The 22,688-nt window shown below is 42.7% G+C and overlaps 1 long non-coding RNA gene and 1 pseudogene across 4 annotated transcripts in view; one reads left to right on the forward strand and one right to left on the reverse strand.

Moving 5' to 3' along the window:
• The window catches only part of LOC144578654 (uncharacterized), a 172,644-nt gene that overhangs the window by 116,631 nt on the left and 33,325 nt on the right, over positions 1-22,688 (forward strand). The window lies entirely within an intron of this gene.
• Positions 13,420-15,040, reverse strand: LOC100388496 (ubiquitin carboxyl-terminal hydrolase BAP1 pseudogene; annotated as a pseudogene).

Here is a 22,688-nt window from a genome sequence, read left to right on the forward strand (position 1 = left end):
GAGTTGTTTTATTGAAATATTGGCAAAACCTGACTGGAGGAGGTTGAGAAGAGACAGGAGAAAATCAGATTGCCATTATATTAGTTTGCTAGGGCTATTGTAAACAGAGTTCCACAAACTAGGTGACTTAAAAAACAGAAATGTATCTTATATTTGTGGAGGCTAGAACTCCAAGATCAACGTGTCATCAGTGATGGCTCTTTCTGAAGGCTGTAAGGGAGACTCTTTCCATGCCTGTCTCCTAGCTTCTGGGGTTGGTTTGCTGGCAGTCTTTGGTGTTCCTTGGCTTTTGTTGCATCAGCCTGATCTCTGCCTTCTTTTTCACTTGTGTGGCTCTGTGTTCAAATTTCCCCTTTCTATAAGGACACTAGTCATATCAGATTAGGGGCCCACTCTACTCCTGTGTGATGTCATCTTAACTAATTACACTTGCAATGGCTGTATCTCCAAATAAGGTCACATTCTGAGGTGGTGAAGGTTAGACTTCAACATAAGAGTTTTGGTGGGACACAATTCAACCCATAACAATGAGTGTAGACAAGCTTTAAAGAGGACAGAGAAATGGAATTTGCTAGAAAAAGATGTAGAATACAAAGATATTGTTGGCCAGAAGTGATGGCTCACGCCTATAATCTCAGCATTTTGGGAGGCTGAGGCGGGTGGATTACCTGAGGTTGGGAATTTCAGACCAGCCTGACCAATACAGAGAATCTCTGTCTCTACTAAAAATACAAAATTAGCTGGGCGTGGTGGCACATGCCTGTAATCCCAGCTACTTGGGAGGCTGAGGCAGGAGAATCGCTTAAATCTGGGAGGCGGAGGTTTCGGTGAGCCAAGATTGTGCCATTGTACTCCAGCCTAGGCAACAAGAGCGAAACTCTGTCTCAGAAAAAAAAAAACAATTTTATCTTTCAATTAAAGATGAAATAATTAAAATTATGTATGTTGATAGAAATTACCCTGTAGAAAGGAGAAAAATTGGTGATTCAGGATAGACATGGAACAATGGCTTGAGGGAGGTCCTTGAGTGGGTAAGAGGGTATAAGATCCATCATCTAAGCAGCATAGGCCCAGGTGATGAGTGAGGACAACCTTCCCTTAATAGCAGGAGGGAAGGCAGATGTATAGGCACAGATGGGGATAGGCTGATAAACATGGCACTGGGAGGGTGTGGATATTTTCTTTTGTTTGTTTTTGTTTTGTGAGGGAATGAAAATAAACTGATAAGGTGGGGAGGAGGAGAGAGAGGTTTGTCAAGAGAAGAGAGGCTGTGAAATAGTCTCATAGGATGATGAATTAAAGGAATGAAGCAGGATTGCCAGGGCACACTAAAAGCTTGGTTTATTAACTGTCAATTTAAGTCGGTATGTTTAGGTGCTTGTCTCCAGCTGTGGTTAACTGTGGGAGTGCAGGTACAGAGTAGGCACAAAGTTGGATTTAGCTAGGCATTGTTTTTTCCAGATGAACACTGAAGAGTGAGAGAGGCAAAGGAGTTGAGGGAATTTGCAAAGGAGTGATTATAGGATGGACAGTGAGGTTAGATCAGTGGATTGAAAGTCCTGGTAAGGTTAAAAGAGTCTGAGAATTGAAGTATTGTAAAATACATTGGAAAGACCACACCACTCCTCTGTTCAAAATTTCCAGTGGTGATGCATCTAATAGCGAAAGTCCTTACCATGGCTGATTAGGGTACCCTACTAGATCTGGTTTCCCACCCCCCACCCATGTTTCTACTCTGATTTCCTCCTTCTCCCCCCATGGTCCTTTCTGACCACACTGGTCTACTCACAGTTTCTTGAACACACAAGATAAGCTTTTATTTCATGTCCTTTGCATTTGCTGCTTTCTCCTTCAGGAATACTCTTCTTTCAGATGACTTCCTGGCTCAGTCCTGCAGCATTCAGGTGTTTGCTCAAATATCGTGTGTGTGTGTGTGTGTGTGTATCCCTGGCCACCCTTCAGAAAAGTGGACCTCTTCAATGCGGCCCACCCTTCTTTCTTGCTTTATATTTTTGTAGCACTTATTAAAAATTAAATGGTATGCATCTGGTTTATCATCTCCCTCAACCCTACGTAAGTTCAAGAAGTATAGATTTTTGCCCATTTGAATCAGTCCTATATCACCAACATCTTGAACAGTGCCTGGAACAGCACTCGTTTTTTAGGATGAGGGAATGAAATATAGGAACGCTGAACAGAATTTAAGGCTCCAAACTGAGCTTAGAGAGAAAGAACAAGTATGGATAATACATGAGACAATCTAGAATATGACTTTGAGAGTCATGGCATAGATACAGTAGAGAATAAACTATTTTTGGAAACGAGGATGTCAAGAAATTGAGAGGCCGGGGAGTCCTATTTCTGAGAATTTCAAAATCACTAGGAATTATAATGAGTCACGTTATAGAGAGTGACAAAGAATGGGGAGACAAAACCCAGGGATGCTGAGGTTCAGTGACGACTTCAATAGGAAGAAATGATGCATTGTCTATGGTGCGGGCTTCAAGGCTGGGTTTTTAGGGAAGAGAAAGGGAAATTATTTTAGGATCTGCTACAAAGAACAAGCAGAATACCCTACCTAATCACCAGGCCCAGTGATATGAAGCATGTGCTTGAGGAAGTCACCAGCCCTGAGGAAGGCTACAGGAGAAGAAGTGCTTTCAGGGAGAACAAAGTTTCTGTAAACTGGGAAAACAAAGGGAACTCTTCAAAAACAGATTATCGAAGTAGTCTTTTCTATTTGCTGATAAGGCTTTGTGATTTTATAGGTTACAGAGGAAAAAAGTTTTAGGAGCTGGAGTAAAGCTAGGGATTTGAGAAAGAGAGGATCTGAGTGACGAGGAGTCCGAGAGTCTTGGTTTTCTTGTGATGATCAGATAGACAGCAAGGAGGAGTTAGCCTTGCTGGAATCAATGTCAGCTGTTTGGCAAAGCTGTGAATGTCAGGGGTTGGGGACTGAAAGAGAGGTGGTGGAATCTGGCCAGGGTTATTACATACTTGGGCATTTCCTCTTCTCTCCTGCCAATAGTAATGGGGAGGCTGGAGAGGATGGCCTTATCTGGAGCATACAGCTCTGGAATAAATCCATATTCCCTTTGTATTAGGTTGCTAGGGCTACCGTCACAAAGCATCACAGCCTAGGTGACTTTAACAGTGGAAATTTATTTTCTCATGGTTCTGAAAGGTGGAGCCACCATCAAGATGTTGGCAGGATGGTTCTTTCTGAGGTCCCTCTCCTTGACTTGCAGATGGCTAACGCAAGTGAAGGACCAAATTTGCCTTAATTACCTCTTTAAAGGCCATCCGATACTGTCAAAATTGTTAGGGCTTCAACAATTTTGGGGAAACACAATTCAATCCATAACACCTTTCATTCTAGAGTAAATACCCAGCCACTCAAAGGGGCCATTTTTAGGTCACTGTTATTATTACTCCGTTATTGCAGAAGAAACAGACCTAGAAGTTTCAGTAACTTGCTCAATCACTTTGCCAGGGCAGATTCTGAAACTCACCCTACAGCGTCAAGCCAGTCTTCCCTGTGCAGATTCAGACCAGTGTCTGAAACATAGTGGTTCAATAAAGAGTAAACAAGTGAGCAATTTTTATTCCAAGTCACTTCTCTGTATTGCCAAAAATGAAATCTGAATAAGAAAGTTCATCACTATTGAGGAAAGACAAAGAACTTCAACATTTATTGATTATCTGTAGTGTCCAGTTTATTAACCAATGATGTTATACTTTATATTGTTTGTTCCAGAATAGCTGTGTTCAGATTGTAGCATAAAGAAGATCTGTGGATACAAAGAATATTTAAGATGATGGTAAAATAATTCAATTCTAAAATACGCTTTCTGAACAAGCTTGGGAATAAATGCATGGTTTTCCATGACGATGACTTCAAAGGGAATGGTGCTCACTTGGATCTTTGATGGGGCCTCTTTATGTTGCCCAGGCTGGCTTTGAACTCCTGGGCTAAGGGATTCTGCCACTTAAGCCCCCGACGTACCTGGGATTGCTACTGTGCTTGGCCATCAATCTTTTAACATTTTACATACTAAATGAGAAACATATTTATGGTTTCAGTTCACATACTTCTATTTGTATTGCTGTGAGCAGATCACTGCGTTTGGACAGGTCAGTTCTCAAGACTTCCCTTTCCACTTAGCAATTAGTTCCATGCTTCATATGTGCAAAATAAACTGTATATCAATTAGTTGGAGTATTTTTGTTTTGAAGTGTTTTCCTTTTTGTTTCATCTAAAGAAATGCTCACAGGCCATTTTATTAGACTCAGAAAAACCTTCTTGTTCTATTCCCAAATCATCCAATTTCAAGTTCGCTGAAGTTGACAGGTATGGGAGAGGTCTTTACCATACTGGTGAATTACATAAGGACAAATTTATTTGCTTTGATTTTTAAAGCCATCCAAGGGGGAAAAGGGAAGTAAATGTTTGGATATATGTTACAGTCCTGACTCTCAATGTGGTTTCTGACTTAAGCATCCTGTCTTTGTTGACTATACCTTCACGTTTCAGTGCTCCTCCAAGGGGGCTGTTGGGCTCCTGGAGTTATATGTCCATCAAAGCCAGAAGCCAACTCCTGGAGGCTCTAGGAGATGTCTCTATCTAGGTCCTACCTAACAGGTGATTCTCTCATTCTACCATGGGTAGTTATATTAATCCCGCAGATACCTTGGACAGCAAAGTACTACCCACCTTAGCTCTATGATGCTTGGGTCTGGAAAGCTGATTTTTTGAGGCTGTGTATCTCTCTAGATGGGACTGGGTTCATAAGACTTAGTTTCTGTTGGTGATGTACAGGCTGCAAAGCACAGCACAGCATAGGGAGGGAAGAACATCCACTGCGTGGCCATTCAGCTCTTCTTCCCCTAGTCTTCCAGCTCCAAAGCCCACTTGCACCTATTGATACATTTTATCTATTGCCTTTTAAAATTTGTATTGAGGTAAAATTGTTGTACAATAAACTGCATCCATTTAGAGTACACAGTTCAATGATGCATTTTATGGCAAATGTATATATCCATGAAACCACCAAGATAATCAATATATAGAACATTTACATCATCCCCAAAGTTCCCCCATGCCGCTTTGTGGCCCATCATTTCCTCCCCTTCTCTCTGGTCACAGACAACCACTATTCTGCTTTGCGTCTTTATAGGTTAGGGAACATTTTCTTAAAATTTGCATAAATGAAATTATCCAGTAGGCATTCTGTTGGATCTGACTTCTTTGAATTAAAATAATAATTTTGAGATTAAGTCTATCATTTTTTACTTATCCCTTTTGTGTCTTATTCCTTCATTTTCCCTTTCTTCTTGTCTTCGAATTACTTAAATGTTTTGAATTTTTTTTCCTTTGTGGGATCCCTAGAAATTAGGCTATACATTTAGGCCAGTTATCAATTTATTGCCTTTCAATTCCAGATTCACACTTTAGTTTCTCCTTTGCCAACTGGTGCAATCTTATGCTCTGCCAATAGAGGGCACAAGAGGGCTGCAAGGCTGGCAGGGAAAAAAAAAATCTTTTTCTGGTTCTTGGGTTCTTTTTTCTCCTATAGCGTGGCTGCCAGCATACCAGTATGCAGAAGGTCCAGGAGTCCTCACTCTCCAGAGTGTTTTGACTGCTACCCAGGAAGCCTCTGCCTGTTGACTAGCCCAGGCTCACCAGCACCCCAGCAGGCCATGCCTTCTGGCTAGCTGCAGCTGGCTTGCACCCTCTGGTAAGTTTCTGTGCTATCCCATGGGCTGCTCCTGCAGACCAGCCTTATTCCACACAGCCTGGCAAATTTCTTTGTCTCTGTAGGCTTGTGTGCTGCTGTGGTTTGCTACAGCCCTTTCAAAGAGGCATTAATCTCAGGCTTGGAGGGAAACAGTGTCTTCCAAATTCTTAGTTCCTCCCTTGCGTCATCTCTTTCAGACCTAGAGATACAGGTTGAATATCTCTTATCCAGAATTCTTGGGAACAGAAGTGTTTTTGATTTTTTTTTAAAATTTTTGAATATTTACATATACATAATGTGCGATCTTGGGGATGGGACCCAAATCTAAACACAAAATTTATGTTTTATATACATCTTATAGAGGTAGCCCAAAGGCAATTTCATATGGTATTTTGAAAAAATTATACTTTAAGTTCTGGGGTACATGTTGAGAACATGCAGTTTTGTTACATAGGTATACATATCCCATGGTGGTTTGCTGTACCTATCAACCTGTCATCTACATTAGGTATTTCTCCTAATGATATTCCTCCCCTAGCCGCCAACCCCGTGACAGGCCCCAGTGTGTCATGTTACTCTCCCTGTGTCCATGTGTTTTCACTGTTCAACTCCCACTTATGAGTGAGAACATACAGTGTTTGGTTTTCTTTTCCTGTGTTAGTTTGCTGAGAATGATGGTTTCCAGCTTCATCCATGTCCCTGCAAAGAACATGAATGCATCCTTTTTTATGGCTGCATAGTATTCCATGGTGTATAAGTGCCACATTGTCTTTATCCAGTCTATCACCAATGGGCATTTGGGTTGGTTCCTCTTTGCTATTGTGAACAGTGCTGAAATAATCATATGTGTACATGTGTCTTTATAGTAGAATGATTTACAATCTTTTGGGTATATATCCAGTAATGAGATTGCTGGGTCAAATGGAATTTCTGGTTATAGATCCTTGAGGAATCACCAAACAGTCTTCTACAATGGTTGAACTAATTTACACTCCCACCAACAGTGTAAAAGTGTTCTAATTTATCCACATTCTCTTCAGCACTTGTTGTTTCCTGACATTTTAATGATCACCATTCTAACACGAGATAGTATCTCATTGTAGTTTTGATTTGAATGTCTCTAATGACCAGTGATGATGAGTGTTTTTTCATATGTTTGCTGGCCACATAAATGTCTTCTTTTGAGAAGTGTCTGTTCATATCTTTTGTTCACTTTTTAACGGGGTTTTTTTTTCTTGTAAATTTGTTTAAGATTCTGTAGATTCTGGATATTAGCCCTTTGGCAGATAAGTAGATTGCAAAAATTTTCTCCCATTTTGTAGTTTGTTCCCCGTAATGATAGATTCCTTTACTGTGCAAAAGATCTTTAGTTTAATTAGGTCCCATTTGTCAATTTTGACTTTTATTGCCATTGTTTTTGGTGTTTTAGTCACGAAGTCTTTGCCTATACCTGTCTTGAATGGTATTGCCTAGGTTTTCTTCTAGAGTTTTTGTGGTTTTAGGTCTTACATTTAAGTCTTTAATCCATTTTGAATTAATTTTTGTATAAGATGTAAGGAAGGGGTCCAGTTTCAGTTTTCTGCACATGGCTAGCCAGTTTTCCCAGCACCATTTATTAAATAGGGAATCCTTTCCTCATTGTTTGTTTTTGTTAGGGTTGTCAAAGATCAGATGGTTGTAGATGTGTGGCATTGCCTCTGAGGTTTCTGTTCTGTTCCATTGGTCTATATCTCTGTTTTGGTACCAGTCCATGCTGTTTTGGTTACTATAGCCATGTAGTATAGTTTGAAGCCAGGTAGGGTGATGCCTCCAGCTTTGTTCTTTGCTTAGGATTGCCTTTTCTATATAGGCTCTTTTTTTTGGTTCCATATGAAATTTATAGTAGTTTTTTCTAATCCTGTGAAGAAAGTTAATGGTAGCTTGATGGGAATAGCCCCAATATGTAAATTAATTTGAGTAGTATTGCTATTTTCAAGATATTGATTCTTCTTATCCATGAACATGGACTGTTTTTTCATTTGTCTGTGTCCTCTCTTATTTCCCTGAGTAGTGGTTTGTAGTTCTCCTTGAAGAGGTCCTTCACATCTGTTGTAAGTTATATTCCTAGGTATTATTCTCTTTGTAAGAATTGTGAATGGGAGTTCAGTCATGATTGTTTGTCTATTATTGGTGTATAGGAATGCCTGTGATCGTTGCACACTGAGTTTTTATCCTAAGACTTTGCTTAAGTTGCTTATCAGCTTAAGCAGATTTTGGGCTGAGTTGATATGGTTGTCTAAATATAAAATCATGTTATCTGCAAACAGAGACAATTGGACTTTCTCTCTTCCTATTTGAATACCCTTTATTTCTTTGTCTTGCCTGATTGCCCTGGCCAGAACTTCCAATACTATTTTGAATAGTAGTGGTGAGAGGGGGCATCCTTGTCTTGTGCCAGTTTTCAAAGGGAATGCTTCCAGCTTTTGCCCATTCAGTATAATATTGGCTGTGGGTTTATTATAAATAGTTCTTATTATTTTGAGATATGTTCCATCAGTACCTAGTTTATTGAGAGTTTTTAGCATGAAGGGATGTCAAATTTTGTCACAGGCCTTTCTGCATCTGCTGAGATAATCGTGTTTTTTGTCATTGGTTCTGTTTGTGATGAATTATGTTTTTTGATTTGCACATGTTGAACCAGTCTTGAATCCCAGGGATGAAGCTGACTTGATCATGGTGGATAAGCTTTTTGATGTGCTGCTGAATTTGGTTTGCCAGTATTTTATTGTGGATTTTCACATTGATGTTCATCAGGGATATTGGCCTGAAATTTTCATTTTTTGTTGTGTCTCTGCCAGGTTTTGGTATCAGGATGATGCTGGCCTCATAAAATGAGTTAGGGAGGAGTTCCTTTTTTCTGTTGTTTGGAATAGTTTCAGAAGGAATGGTACCAGCTTCTCTTTGTACCTCTGGTAGAATTCGACTGTGAATCTGTCTGGTCCTGAGCTTTTCTTGGTTGGTAGGCTATTCATTACTGCCTCAATTTCAGACTTGTTATTGGCCCATTCAGGTATTCGACTTCTTCCTGGTTGAGTCTTGAGAAGCATGTATGTGTCCAGAAATTTATCCATTACTTATAGATTTTCTAGTTTATTTTATAGAGGTGTTTATTGTTTTCTCTGATGGCAATTTGTATTTCTGTGGGATCAGTGGTGAAATCTTCTATATCATTTTTTATTGTATCTATTTGATTCTTCTCTCTTTTCTTCTTTATTAGTCTGGCTAGTGGTCTATGTATTTTGTTAATCTTTTCAAAAAACAGCTCCTGGATTCATTGATTTTTTTTGAAGGGTTTTTTTTGTGTCTCTGTCTCCTTCAGTTCTGCTCTGATCTTAGTTATTTCTTGTCTTCTGCTAGCTTTTGAATTTGTTTGCTCTTGCTTCTCTAGTTCTTTTAAATGTGATGTTAGGGTGTTGATTTTAGATTTCTCCCACTTTCTCCTGTGGGCATTTAGTCCTATAAATTTCCCTCTAAACATTGCTTTAGCTGTGTCCCAGAGATTCTGGTATGTTGTATCTTTGTTCTCATTGGTTTCAAATAACTTATTTATTTCTGCCTTAATTTTGTCATTTACCCAGTAGTCATTCAGGAGTGTGTTGTTCATTTTCCACATAGTTGTGCAGTTTTGAGTTAGTTTCTTAATCTTGAGTTCTAATTTGATTGCACTGTGGTCTGAGAGACTGTTAGGATTTCTGTTCTTTTGCATTTGCTGAGGAGAGTTTCAATTACAGTTATATGGTTAATTTTTGAATAAGTGTGATGTGGTGCTAAGAAAAGATGTATATTCTGTTGATTTGGGGTGGAGAGTTCTGTAGATGTCTATTAGGTCTAATTGGTCCACAGCTGAGTTCAAGTCCTGAATATCCTTGTTAATTTTCTGTCTCATTGATCTGTCTAATATTGACAATGGGGTGTTAAGGTCTCCCACTATTTTTATATGGGAGTCTAAGTCTTTTTGAAGGTCTCTGAGAACTTGCTTTACAAATCTGGGTGCTCCTGTATTGGATGCATACATATTTAGGATAGTTAACTCTTCTTGTTGCATTGATCTATTTACCATTATGTAATGCCCTTCTTTGTCTTTTTTGATCTTTGTTTGTTGGTTTAAATTCTGTTTTATCATAGACTAGGATTGCAAGCCCTGCTTTTTTTTTTTTTTTTTTTTGCTTTCCATTTGCTTGGTAAATATTTCTCCATCCCTTTATTTTGAGCCTGTAGTGTCTTTGCATGTGAGATGGGTCTCCTGAATACAGCATACTGATGGGTCTTGACTCTTTATCCAATTTGCCATTCTGTGTCTTTTAATTGGGGCATTTAGGCCATTTACATTTAAGGTTAATATTGTTATTTGTGAATTTGATCCTGTCATTATGATGCTAGCTAGTTATTTTGCCCATTAGTTGATGCAGTTTCTTCAAAGTGTCAATGGTCTTTACAATTTGGTATATTTTTGCAGTGGTTGGTACTGGTTTTTCCTTTCTGTATTTAGTGCTTCCTTAAGGAGCTCTTTTAAGGCAGATCTGGTGGTGACAAAATCTTTCAGTATTTGCTTGTCTGTAAAGGATTTTATTTCTCCTTCAATTATGAAGCTTAGTTTGGCTGGATATAAAATCCTGGGTTGAAAATTCTTTTCTTTAAGATTGAATATTGGTCCTCACTTTCTTATGGCTTACAGGGTTTCTGCAGAGAGATCCACTGTGAGTCCGATGGGCTTCCCTTTGTGAGTAACCCGACCTTTCTCTCTGGCTTTCCTTAACATTTTTCCTTCATTTTGACCTTGGTAAATTTAACAATAATGTGTCTTAGGTTGCTCTTCTTGAGGAGTATCTTTGTGGTGTTCTCTGTATTTCCTGAATTTTAATGTTGGCCTGTCTTCCTGGGTTGGGGAATTTATCCTGGATAATATCCTGAAGAGTGTTTTCCAACTTGGTTCCATTCTACTTGTCACTTTTGGGTACACCAGTCAAACGTAGGTTTGGTCTTTTCTCATATTTCTTGGAGGCTTTGTTCATTCTTTTTCATTCTTTTGTCTCATCTTGTCTTCACACTTTATTTCATTAAGTTGATCTTCGATATCTCATATCCTTTCTTCCACTTGATTAGTTTGGCTATTGATACTTGTGTATGCCTCATGAAGTTCTTGTGCTGTGTTTTTCAGTTCCATCAGACCATTTATGTTCTTTTCTAAACTGGTAATTCTAGTTAGCAATTCCTCTAACCTTTTGTCAAGGTTCTTAGCTTTCTTGCATTGGGTTAGAACATGCTCCTTTAGCTCAGAGGAGTTTGTTATAACCCCCCTTCTGAAGCCTACTTCTGTCAATTTGTCAGACTCATTCTCTATCCAGTTTTATTCTCTTGCTGGCGGGGAGTTATGATCCTTTGGAGGAGAAGAGGCATTCTGATGTTTGGAATTTGCAGCTCTTTTGTGCTGGTTTTTCCTTATTTTCATGGATTTATCTACTTTTTGTCTTTGATATTGGTGACCTTTGTATGGGGTTTCTTTGTGGATGTACTTTTTGTTGATGTTGATGCTATTTTTTTCTGTTTGTTAATTTTCCTTCTAACAGTCAGGCCCCTCTGCTGCAGGTCTACTGGAGTTTGCTTGAGGTCCACTCCAGACCCTGTTTGCCTGGGTATCACCAGTGAGGGCTGCAGAACAGCAAAGATAGTTCCTGTTCCTTCCTCTGAAGGTTCAGCCCAGAGGGGCACCCACCAGATGCCATCTGGAGCTCTCCTGTATGAGGTGTCTGTCGACTTCTGCTGGGAGGTGTCTCTCCATCAGGAGGCACATGGGTCAGGGACCCACTTGAGGAGGCAGTCTGTCACTTAGCAGAGCTTGAGCACTGTGCTGGGAGATCTGCTGCTCTCTTTAGAGCTGGCAGACAGGAATGTTTAAGTCTGCTGAAGCTGTGCCCACAGCTGCCCCTTCCTCCAGGTGCTCTGTCCCAGGGAGATGAGCGTTTTATCTATAAAACCTTGACTGAAGTTACTGACTTTCTTTCAGAGATGCCCTGCTCAGAGAGGAGGAATCTAGAGAGACAGTCTGTCTACAGTGGCTTTGCCAAGCGATGGTGGGTTCCATCCAGTTTGAACTTCCAGGGATCTTTGCTTACACTCTGAAGGGAAAACTGCCTACTCAAGCCCAAGTAATGGTGAACACCCCTCCCCCCACCAAGCTTGAACATCTTAGGTCCACTTCAGACTGCTATGCTGGCATGGAGAATTTCAAGCCAGTGGATCTTAGCTTGCTGGGCTCCATAGGGGTGGAATCTGCTGAGTTAGACCGCTTGGCTCCCTGGCTTCAGCCCCCTTTCTAGGGGAGTGAACAGATCTGTCTTGCTGGCATTCCAGGCTCCACTGGGGGATGAAAAAAAAACCTCCTGCAGCTAGCTCAGTGTCTGCCCAAATGGCCACCCAGGTTTGTGCTTGAAACCCAGGGCCCTGGTGGTGTAGAAACCTGAGGGAATCTCCTGGTCTGTTGGTAGTGAAGACCATGGGAAAAGTGTAGTACCTGGGCTGGAATGCACTGTTCCTCACAGCAAAGTCCCTCATGGCTTTCCTTGGCTAGGGGAGGAAGTTCCTTGATCCCTTGCACTTCCTGGGTGAGGTGACACCCCCACCCCGCTTTGGCTCACCCTCCATGGGCTACACATACCATCTAACCAGTTCCAATGAGATGAGCCAGGTACCTCCGTCGGAAATGCAGTAATCATCCACCTTCTGCATTTATCCTGTTAGGAGCTGCAGATCGGAGCTGTTCATATTTGACCAACTTGCCAGCCATCTCCTCCTATGGTATTTTTAATATTATTTGCATGAAACAAAGCTTTGACTACAATTCATTACATGAAATCATGTTTGGAATTTTCCACTTTTGGCATTAGGTTGATGCTCAAAAATTTTTGGATTTTGAAACCTTTTGAATTTTGAGTTTTTGAATTAAGGGTGCTCAAGCTGCTTTCTGTGTTTGCCATTCCTTAAAGTCTACCTTTATCCCTTTAACACATTTTCTATTAAATTTTCTGTGATCAGATAACTAGTAGAGTTGCCATATCAGCTCACCAGCTCGCTACAATCTCCACCTTCTGGGTTCAGGTGATTTTTGTGCCTCAGTCTCCAGAGTAGCTGGGACTACAGGCCCATGACATCATGCCTGGCTAATTTTATTTTTTATTTTTTGGTAGAGACAGGGTTTTACAATGTTGCCTAGCCTGCTGCCCCCCACCCTGAGTGCCTTGCAGAGGCTGAAGAAGCTGGAGTAGCAGGGAGAGCTGAGTGGTGCCAGCTTCCTACAAGCAGCCCTGTCTCTGCTACCTGTCAGAGGAAGGAGACATGGTAATACTGAGGGGCTGGGCAGAGGCTCCTCTGAGCTCCAAGCTCCAGAGACCCAGAGCCCAAGTTAGGCCCATAGGTAGGGCCACAACACTGAAGGCAAAAAGCCCCAGAACCTTGCTGTGGAGAGCAATCTCGAGCATCCTAGCTAGAACAAGGAAGACAGTTCACAGGGTGCTGAACAGTTCCCACATGCTCTGCTCAGGCCATGGGATCCCAGCAGGCTGGGCACCCACCAGGGTTCCAGGTATTCCTGCTGCAGAGCTCTAGTACTGTCTGATGGTTCACTTTCAGCATGTGCAGCCTGGCCTCATGCTTGAAGCATAGCCCTCACCAGGGTTCTTCCCCCTTTCCCAGTATTACTGAATAGTCCCAGCCAGAGAGCCCAGGCCCTGAGAATGGGAGGAACCTGGTCATATTCCCTGCATTGTGCCCTGAGGCCTGGCACAGGGCAGATCAGCCCCTTAGTGCTCAGGAGGCAGCATGGGGGTGCCCATGCTGGGGGTGAGCAGGGCTCTGAGTGTGTGGGCACAGCCACTGCCAGACTCAGAGCCCCGCTGCTAGTCTTGATGGACAGAGGAATTGAGAGGTCCTTCTGGGACTCCTTGAACTTCTCAGCCAAGACGTTGATGGTGTTGGGCTGTAACACTGACAGCTGCCCATCAGCAGAACCGCTCAATGCCCCTGGCTTCCCTGTTCCCTTCCACTTATACCTAATGGCAGAGCTGGTGTTCTGCATGTCATCCTCCCCATCACCCTCATAGTCATCCTCGTCATCTGAGTACTGCTGGGCTGGGCGGACTGGAACTTGGCTACCGCCAGGTCTTCCTCCTCCTGCATTGGGGATTTGGCATAGTTGTGATTGTCTAGAAAGGCCAGCAGCCACTGGACAATGGGAGTGGGGTTGGGGGGAACCCCATTGAGGTTGCTGCCTGGGAGGGCTGTGGGTTGGGGCTTGTGTGCATGAACCAGCCGCCTCTCTGCATCATCTGTGTGGGTGCCCTCAGAGGCTGCAGGGGCCCTGTGTGCCTCCTTCACCTGCGGGGACTGGTTGCTGACTGGCTTGGATGCCTCAGGCAGCTGTGACTCTTGAGACTTGTGGGTCTGAATCAGCTCTGGCTGTGTTACTCTTATCAGCTGCTGCAGGGCCTCTAGTACTGTCTGACGGTTCACTTTCAGCACGTGCAGCCTGGCCTCATACTTGATCCTGTGGTCGGGCACCACTGCCATCAGGCTGAAGCGGATGTTGTGGTAAGGCTCCCCTGCATTGGCGAGGCCTATATGCTCCATAATAACCCTCCAGGCCTTGTCTGTCCATTCCTCATCCTCTCCCCAAGGCCCATGGTCAATGGGGTAGACCTTCAGCCCATCTGGCTCCAAGAGCCGGCCTGTGATAGGCACATAGCTGATGAAGTGGAACGCCTCCATAGTCCGCATTGCACTAAGGCCATTCTGCTTTTCAGGGAGGTGGTGCAGCTTGGGTCTGGCATGGCTATTATGTGCCTTGGCCAACTCTGGGGCATTGCCAATAGCATATCCCTTGCTCTCATGGCTGAAGCTTTTGGTGAAGTTCTTCATGTGACTCAGGGTAGGTCCCAGGTCCGTGTTGCTGCAGTTCAGGAGCACACTCAGCAAGGCATGAGTGGCACAAGAGTTGGGTATCAGCTGGTGGGCAAAGAACATGTTATTCACAATATTGTCATCAATCATGGATGTATCATCCATGAAGGTAGAGACCTTTCCCCGTGACTGGTGCTCTTCTATCCATTTGAACAGGAAGATAAATCCATATACAGGGCCCTGGCATTTGCTCTGAAGGTCATAGATCTCCTCCACTTGTACCCCTTTGACACCGAAATCTTCCACCAGCAGGGTGAAGAGGCCCTGGTCGCTCTCCAGCTCCAGTCAGCCCTTATTCATCTTCCTGCAGGGTGGCCCCTCAGCACCATGTTCAGGTCCTTCTGCCCCACCGCAGCCCCCACCGGGAGTCCCCACTGCCCCCGGGGCCCCTCAGCACCACACACAGACAACAGGCCCAGCCAGCATTTCTTATAGTGTAGGTATGTTTTTCAGATTCTCTTAGTCTCATGCTATCCATACCCATCTTCTTGCCACTTTCATTCTACAGGGGTATTTTCACTGGATGTAGAGCTGTGGGTTGATACGGTCTTCTAGCCTCCATTATTTCTTTTCTTTTCTTTCCTTTTTTTCTTTTTTTTGAGACAATGTCTTGTTCTGTTGCCCAGGCTGGAGTGCAGTGGCGCCATCTCATCTGGCTGCAACAGCTGCCTCCCAAGTTCAAATGATTCTTGTACCTCAGCCTCCCGAGTAGCTGGGATTACAAGCACATGACACCATGCCCGGTGAATTTTTGTGTTTTCAGTAGAGATGGGGTTTCACCGTGTTGGCCAGACTGGTCTTGAACTCCTGGTCTCAAGCAATCTGCCTGTCTTGGCCTCCGCAGGTGCTGGGATTATAGGTGTGAGACACTGTGCCCGGCCTCTCCATGATTTCTGATGCATTTGCTGGCATTTGAGTTCTTTTTTTTTTTTCAAACTCTTTATGTGATATGTTGTGTTTTTCTTGCTGCTGTCAAGACTTATTTTTAATGTCTCCTCTCTCTCTCTTTTTTTTTTTAAGCAGTGATGTGCCTAAGTATACTTTTAGTTTTCTTTGTATATATGTGGTTTGGTGTCTGCTGAGCATCTGGAATCTTTAAATTTATGTTTTTCATCAAATTTGTGGGGAATAATAGCCAACCTTCAAAGCAAGTCTGAATCCCAGGTCTCTCTCCATAAAGCAAAAGAATAGGGAACTGCTAGTTGGAAGTGATGTCAATCACTGTTTCTTAAATATTTTTCTCTCCCTTCCCTTTATCTTCACTTTCTGGAGGTATGTTAGACTGTTTGAAATTGTTCCATTGTTTCCTAGGCTGTTTTGACTCTTTTTTTTTTTCCAAACTTTCTTCCCTCTGTTCTTCAAATTGGATAATTATTTCTTTTGGTTTTCAAAGTCACTGACCTTTGTCATATTCATTCTGATATTAAGCCCATCCAGTGGATTTATAATTTTCAGATATTGTCTTCTTCAGTTCTAATGTTTCTGTTTAGTTCTTTTTTATGTTTTCTACTCTTCTGCTAAGATTTCTTTCATTGTGAGCATATTTTCCCTTATTTCATTGAGCATGGTTATAGTAGCTGGGCTGTGGCCCAAATCTCAGCCCAGTTTCCAGCACCCCCCAGTTCTTAAAGCTGTGATGTTTGCAGCCTGCCCTCATATTTGTGACTCAGAAGCTGGCCAGTGACTGGGCAGAGTTGCATGTGACACTGGGCACCATCTTTGGCTTTCTTCTCTCTGGAATGTTCCCTTACTTTTCTGTGGCCATGGATGCCCTGCCTCGTCTTTCCTCTGGCCAGCGAGATGACAAGTTTCCTTTCAGAAGCCACTCCATGTCATGTCATGACCACAGCGGCCCTGTGGACCAAAGCCACAAAGAGGGGGGACTCACCTGCTACCAACCCCTTCTTCCAAATTTCAGCTCCCTTGCAAATTCTGTGCGCTCCTCAGGGGCATCAGGTAATATTTTAGTATTATTTTATTTTTCTACAAATGGCTTTCACTCTGTTGCCCAGCCTGGTTTCAAATTCCCAAGCTCAAGCAATTCTCCTACCTCAGCCTCCTGAGTAGCTGAAACTACAGGTATAAGCCACTGTGTCCAGCTTTAGTTATTTGAAGAAGGTCAACGGACTGGGAAATTATGCTACCTTTCTATAAATGAGGCTTCCTTCTCCACTAATTTTCATTATCTGAGTTGTAGGTATGATTTTTAGACCATAAACAGAGGTATCTAAGAGAACTAAAGTATCTCTTTTTTCTCTATATTCAACTTTTTATTTCTATTTGGAGTCCACAATCTCAGACATGTCCCCTAGTTCCAGGGTCCGATGAGACAGGGTCATCAGTCCAAACAGGTCAGTTGTGGAGCCATCCTTTGTCCTTGTGTTTGTGGTCCTAACAAATGACTTGACTCTCTGCTACTCCTAACTACACAGATGAGGCTTGGCTCCAGGAAGCTTAGACAAACAGACTGCTGTTTCCCCTTTAGGGCATCCTCCTCCCTGGTGGCACTGTTGCGAAGGAGGCACAGGCCCCCTCTTCTCCCAGGACCCCCAGATCTTGTCTTCCTCTTGTTCTCTTCTCCTTTCCTCTGAGTACTGGGGGAACCTTGGTCTAGTCTGTGAAAAATTCTTTCTTTAAGTTTCTTTAAGACACAATCTTTTTTTTTTTTATGTTCAAGGTTTTGCTAAGAATTTAGGCTTCTGGAACATTAGAGCCAGAAGCCATATGAGCTACTTTTGTTTCTCCCTGTCAAATGTTACCCTTGGGGCTGTGGGCTCAGAGCTGGCGAAAAGCCTTGCTTAAAGGAGAAAGGAGAAGGTCAGGGAAAGAGGACAGATAGCAGGAAGAAACCCCACAGCTTTTTGTCTCCAAATATTATTCAGACAGGGAAAATGTCTCCTTCTCTCATATCCCAGTATGTATCTCGATGCTGGGACACAGTGATTGCTCAATAAATATTTATTAAATGAATGAACAAATTTGCTGTGTAATATTGGGCAAGTCTCATGACCTCTCACTTTGTTCTCTGAGCTCTAAAATGGGGATAGTGATACTGATGTCATAGCGTTGCTGTAGGATCGGATGTGATTACACACACTTTGTAAAGAGTTTTCTAATTATAATGTTTTGTTACTGTTGTTATGAATGTTCACTGAGCTGAGAGAGCGCTTGGCATCTTTGTCCAAACCGTGGGTGATTCCAGGCAGACCTAGTCAACCGGAAACCGACGTTTACCTTTTCCCCAGAGAAGCTGCACAACTTCAATGAAGTTTTTGTTCTCCAAAATTATTTATCCTCCTAATGACAGTTTTTATGTCAGTTTGCTTGATGATTCCTGCATGATGAGGATTGATTTTGGATTAGATTCTTCCCAGCATGGAGTAACTGGTACAGTTGAGAAAATGATAGTAATATTGTATCTCATCTTAAAGGCACGCTTTGGCTCTTTGCATATTTTAGTTAGAATTTAAACTGAGTTCTAATCACATGAAGTGTTAAGGTATACTTAAAATGTGCCTTTTGAGAATTCATAGAAAGTGCTTTCCAAACTGCCTGATGAAGCAAAAATTGAATGAGCTGTGTCTCTTGCTGAAGTCTCTGTAAATGGGCTCAGCATTTAATAAGGAGTTATAATTTTTGATGTTCTTTGTATGTGAAAAGGACGTTGCTCAATTCTAAAGAACCCAGAAATTGGAAAGGCTGGTACTTAATGACCTGGTGTCTTCAAGGAGCTCATAACACTTGGCAGATTGCACATTTGCCTCTTGAAATCCTAGGGAATTACCCGGTGCTTGCTGGATAGTAACAAGACAGTTACCCCCATCCCAGACTAAAGCTTGGGGTTCAACCACAGCAGCAAGTGTAAGGCCAACATTTGAGGGATGGGCTTATGGTCACGTGAATGCTATGTAAGCTCTATAGAAGGAGAGAAACAGTGGATGAGGGCTATTGGCTACACCTCAAAGTAAGTCCCAGGTTTCTCTTCAGGTGGGGCAAAAAATTGATGGGAATGACAGCAGGAGGTGATCCCATCCTGGAAAGTCCATCTTCAGGCCTTCACACCTTCAGTGGTGTGATATTGGCTCACTGCAACCTCTGCCTCCCGGGTTCAAGTGATTTTTCTGCCTCAGCCTCCCTAGTAGCTGAGACTATAGGCACATGCCACGACACCCAGCTAATTTTTGTATTTTTAGTAGTGACGGGGTTTCGCCGTGTTTGTCAGGCTGGTCTCGAACTCCCAACCTCAGGTGATCAGCCCGCCTCAGCCTCCCAAAGTGCTGGGATTACAGGAGTGAGCCACTGCACCTGACCCAAGCATTTTTTCTTATATCATGGACACACACACACATGCACGCACACACGGTGTTTTAGGAGGCTTTTCCTATATACTGTAGGATGGGTTATAGCCACAGTTCTAGGGTTGATTCTGGATACACTATTAAGTAGCTGTGTTTTCTCAGGAAAAATGCTGAACCTCTCTGTGCTTCAGTTACCTTGTAAGTGAAAATGAACTAATAATAGTACCTACTTCCTAAAGTTGATGTGAGGAGAACATGAGTTATTTTGCATTAAGTTCATAGAACAATGCCTGGTATGTGCTCAGCAACTGTTATCTATTTACTGTCATTCTGTGGGGCTGGGGATATCAGGAGCCAGGTCCATGCAGGGCCAACAGTGGGTGATCATGGGTGATCCTGAGCAGCCAGGAGTTTGGTTGGTAATATGAGAAGCAGAATAGAGGGAGTGAATAGAAGAGCTGAATCTCTTTAGAAGGAGATTCTGTGACCTAATAAGAGGGAATCAAAGGCTGCCATCCAGTAAGAAGTGATGGCTGGGGTCCTGGGCAGAAAGCCTGGCAGCAAGGGATTGGACAGTGAAATTCACAGGACTGACTATGGAGTGGCAAGTCCCATCATGGGATGCACTATTTTAAAATGGCTGTTTGAGATACTAAGGTCAGAAGGGGATATGCAGCAACGTGGACTTTGTGTTGAGGCCTGGAGGGACTCTTACATTTCTCCTGCCTGTGGACAGCCCTGGGTTTGGGACTGTGGCCCGGCTGAACTTAAATTGGATATTAAAATTTGAGTTGTTGCGGTAATAACAAAAACAACAGTACTGCTATTACTGTTGTACCACTACTAGCAGTGATAGCATTATTGATGGTGTACTGTGATCCAGCATTAAATGCTTCATTCACAACCCCATGAGGGAACCTTACTATTCCTGTTTATCAGATGAGAACATTAAGCACAGAGATAAGTGGCTTGTAATGGTCACAGTCTAAGAAGTAGAGGAGCCAGGTTTGAACCCATGTAGTCAGATGTCTGGTTTTAACCATTTATTATACTGTCTCCTAAAACTTGTAAGAGAGTGTTGACAACTCCTTGTGTCTGTCAGAGAGAGGTCAGGAGGAGGGAGAAAGAAAGAAAATCACATGAATAGAGCAGCCAATAAAGGCCAACACTCCATTCAGTGATGGTGTGTTTTAGATCCGGAGTGAGATTGGAAACAGGAATTGGCTCATCTTCTGATGGCTTCTCATGCAGGAAGCCTCTCACTGCACCGAGTGTGATGCTAGCATTTAAATACACAGTTTTTGCACCACTGATCCTTACAGGCAAGGCAAGTGTTTTACCTTCAAGTGCAATGGAAGAAACAGCCATCTCTTCCAAAGCTGGAAGAGAAGCTGACTGGTTTGGAATTGCTGAGAGTTGTTTTATTGCTCTCCAACATGGTGCTTGCTCAGGGGATCAGCAAAACAATTTTGACTGTAAGTGATCTTTCCTTGGTACTGACCAACCTTTTGGGTTAGGACAGCACCCATTTTCCTTACCTAGTGAGCATCAAAATGAGCAGTGCTGAGGATCTTAGTAACTTATGAAACTCAAAAGTAAGAGCATGCAGTGTGATCCAATGTATTCTTTATTAACTATATATCTGAAAATGGAGTTAGTTAGATTGCTGCCAGATTCAGGTCTTGGAATTCTTTGTTATTTAGATTGCAAATTTTCTGTTTGGCTGAGCCTGCCCCAATCCTTATTTCATTTAAATGTATTTTTGCTTTGCATGAATTTTCCCTACTCACAAAAGAAATAGAAGGTGGTAAATGCAGCCAAAATGCTTGCAGAACTCTTCCAGCATTGTTCGGTGATTAAGTGGAGAAGTACATACAATTTCCATTTCAATCAAGTTTTCCATTAATAAGGGATTGAGTTATTTCTTAGTTCAAGTTGTCAGAGACTGTGGCAGGTCACTGTGCTGTGGGTACCATGAAGGAATTGGTCCCATGACAGTAGAGAGGCTTCAGTCAACTTTCAGGTGAATATCTTTTTAGAGATCTGATGATGTTAAGATGGAACATCTGATACCATTCAGTAACTGGGCTCAGGCTACTGTCTGAAAGTCCTTGAGTCATGATAGAGCTTGTGGTAACCAGTGACATAACAATGTTTATCATGTGAGGAAGAAGCTTCCCTTAAAAGAAGAACCAAACTCAGGGCACTGGAAAGTTTTTGCTGAGAGTGTTTGGAAAAAAGACTCTCAGGTAAGGACAGCTGAGCATGGTAATGACAGCTTTCCCAGGGGTCAGCTTTCTTTGGGTGTTTGTCCAACTGATTCCCATGGCCACCATCATGATGGGTGTGTGTCTCGTGTGTGTGTGTGTGTGTGTGTGTGTGTGTAAGTAGGAGAGCAGGGTAAGGGGCACTGCTTTCATTTAAAAATCTTCAAGTGAAGGGGGAAATATCTGTTTTTCATTTGGCTCAGCTGAGAAAAGGAGGGAATTTCACAAAAACTATATAAAATATTAATGGAGAATGGAAGAGAACAAAATAAGATAAAATATTGGCAGCACCAAAACAATTGACTGAGTGCAGATATGGTCATCTGCTTATTTGCAGCTCCCATGCACCTCACCTCCCAGTATGTATGCTTTCGTGAATCTGGGCTTGGCCATTTCACTGCTTTGGTCAATAGAGCATTAACATGTGTGGCACAATCAATCAGTGGGAACTTGATCTCTTGGACTGTCATTCTTAGGGTCCAGCTACCATGGAAAGAAGCCCATGTGGAAAGACCACACGGGGAGGGAGAAACACCCCAGCCTTCCAGCCAGACATGTGGGAGAGGGTATCCTGGAAGGTGCATCCAGGCCCCCAACCTGACTGCGGGCTCAGGAGAGACCCTGGAGGAGAACCATCCAGCTGAGTCACAGCCAACCCACAGAATAATAGGAAATAAAAATAAAAACGCACTGTGCTTTAATTCACTAAATTTTAAGGTTGTTTTAAATGCAGATAACTTAAATTAGATGTCTTAGATTCCATCAGAGCCAACTGTCTTGCAAGTCTCCGGGGCTCTGCCCAGAACCGAACTGCTGCCATGGATGACCATACTCTAGTCCTAAGAGTATGTGGTGTTTTACAGATACTGTTCTGTCTCTGTCCCCTCCACTCCATGTCCATCTCCATGGCATGTCTGCCCTATTGGTGGCATCTCCTATTTTTCTACCTGGTGCAATCTACAAGAGTCTCCTGGCCACCCCGTGGCTTCTCCTTCCCTTTGTTGTAGTTTTCAAGCTGTGAAAACTTCAGTGTTCATGCTCAATTGCCTGGGCTGTGGCTGACAGTTAATTACCTCCTTCTTCTGGAGAAGAGCTCTGAGTGCTTTCTGTTACTGTCCTTTCTTAGTCATGAGTCCCAAAATGACCACTACTAACAGTACTAAGCAGGAGAACGCTGCCAGACCAGGGCCTTCTAGTCATTGGAGAGAGTGAGAGGCACAGTATACCTAAGCCTGATTGTGTAGCTTGAGTCAGGTTAGGGATGGGCCAATCTGGATTCTGGGGGATTGTCATTAAGTGGTATAAGATCCAAGGAGAGCAAGTCTGGGTTGCCCTGTCATCAAAGCTGGTAGGTCCAAGGACAAGGCCAGACCACAGCAGCTGGAGTGTGAGCA

Source organism: Callithrix jacchus, chromosome 12 (genome assembly GCF_049354715.1).
Source record: "Callithrix jacchus isolate 240 chromosome 12, calJac240_pri, whole genome shotgun sequence".
NCBI lineage: Eukaryota > Metazoa > Chordata > Mammalia > Primates > Cebidae > Callithrix > Callithrix jacchus.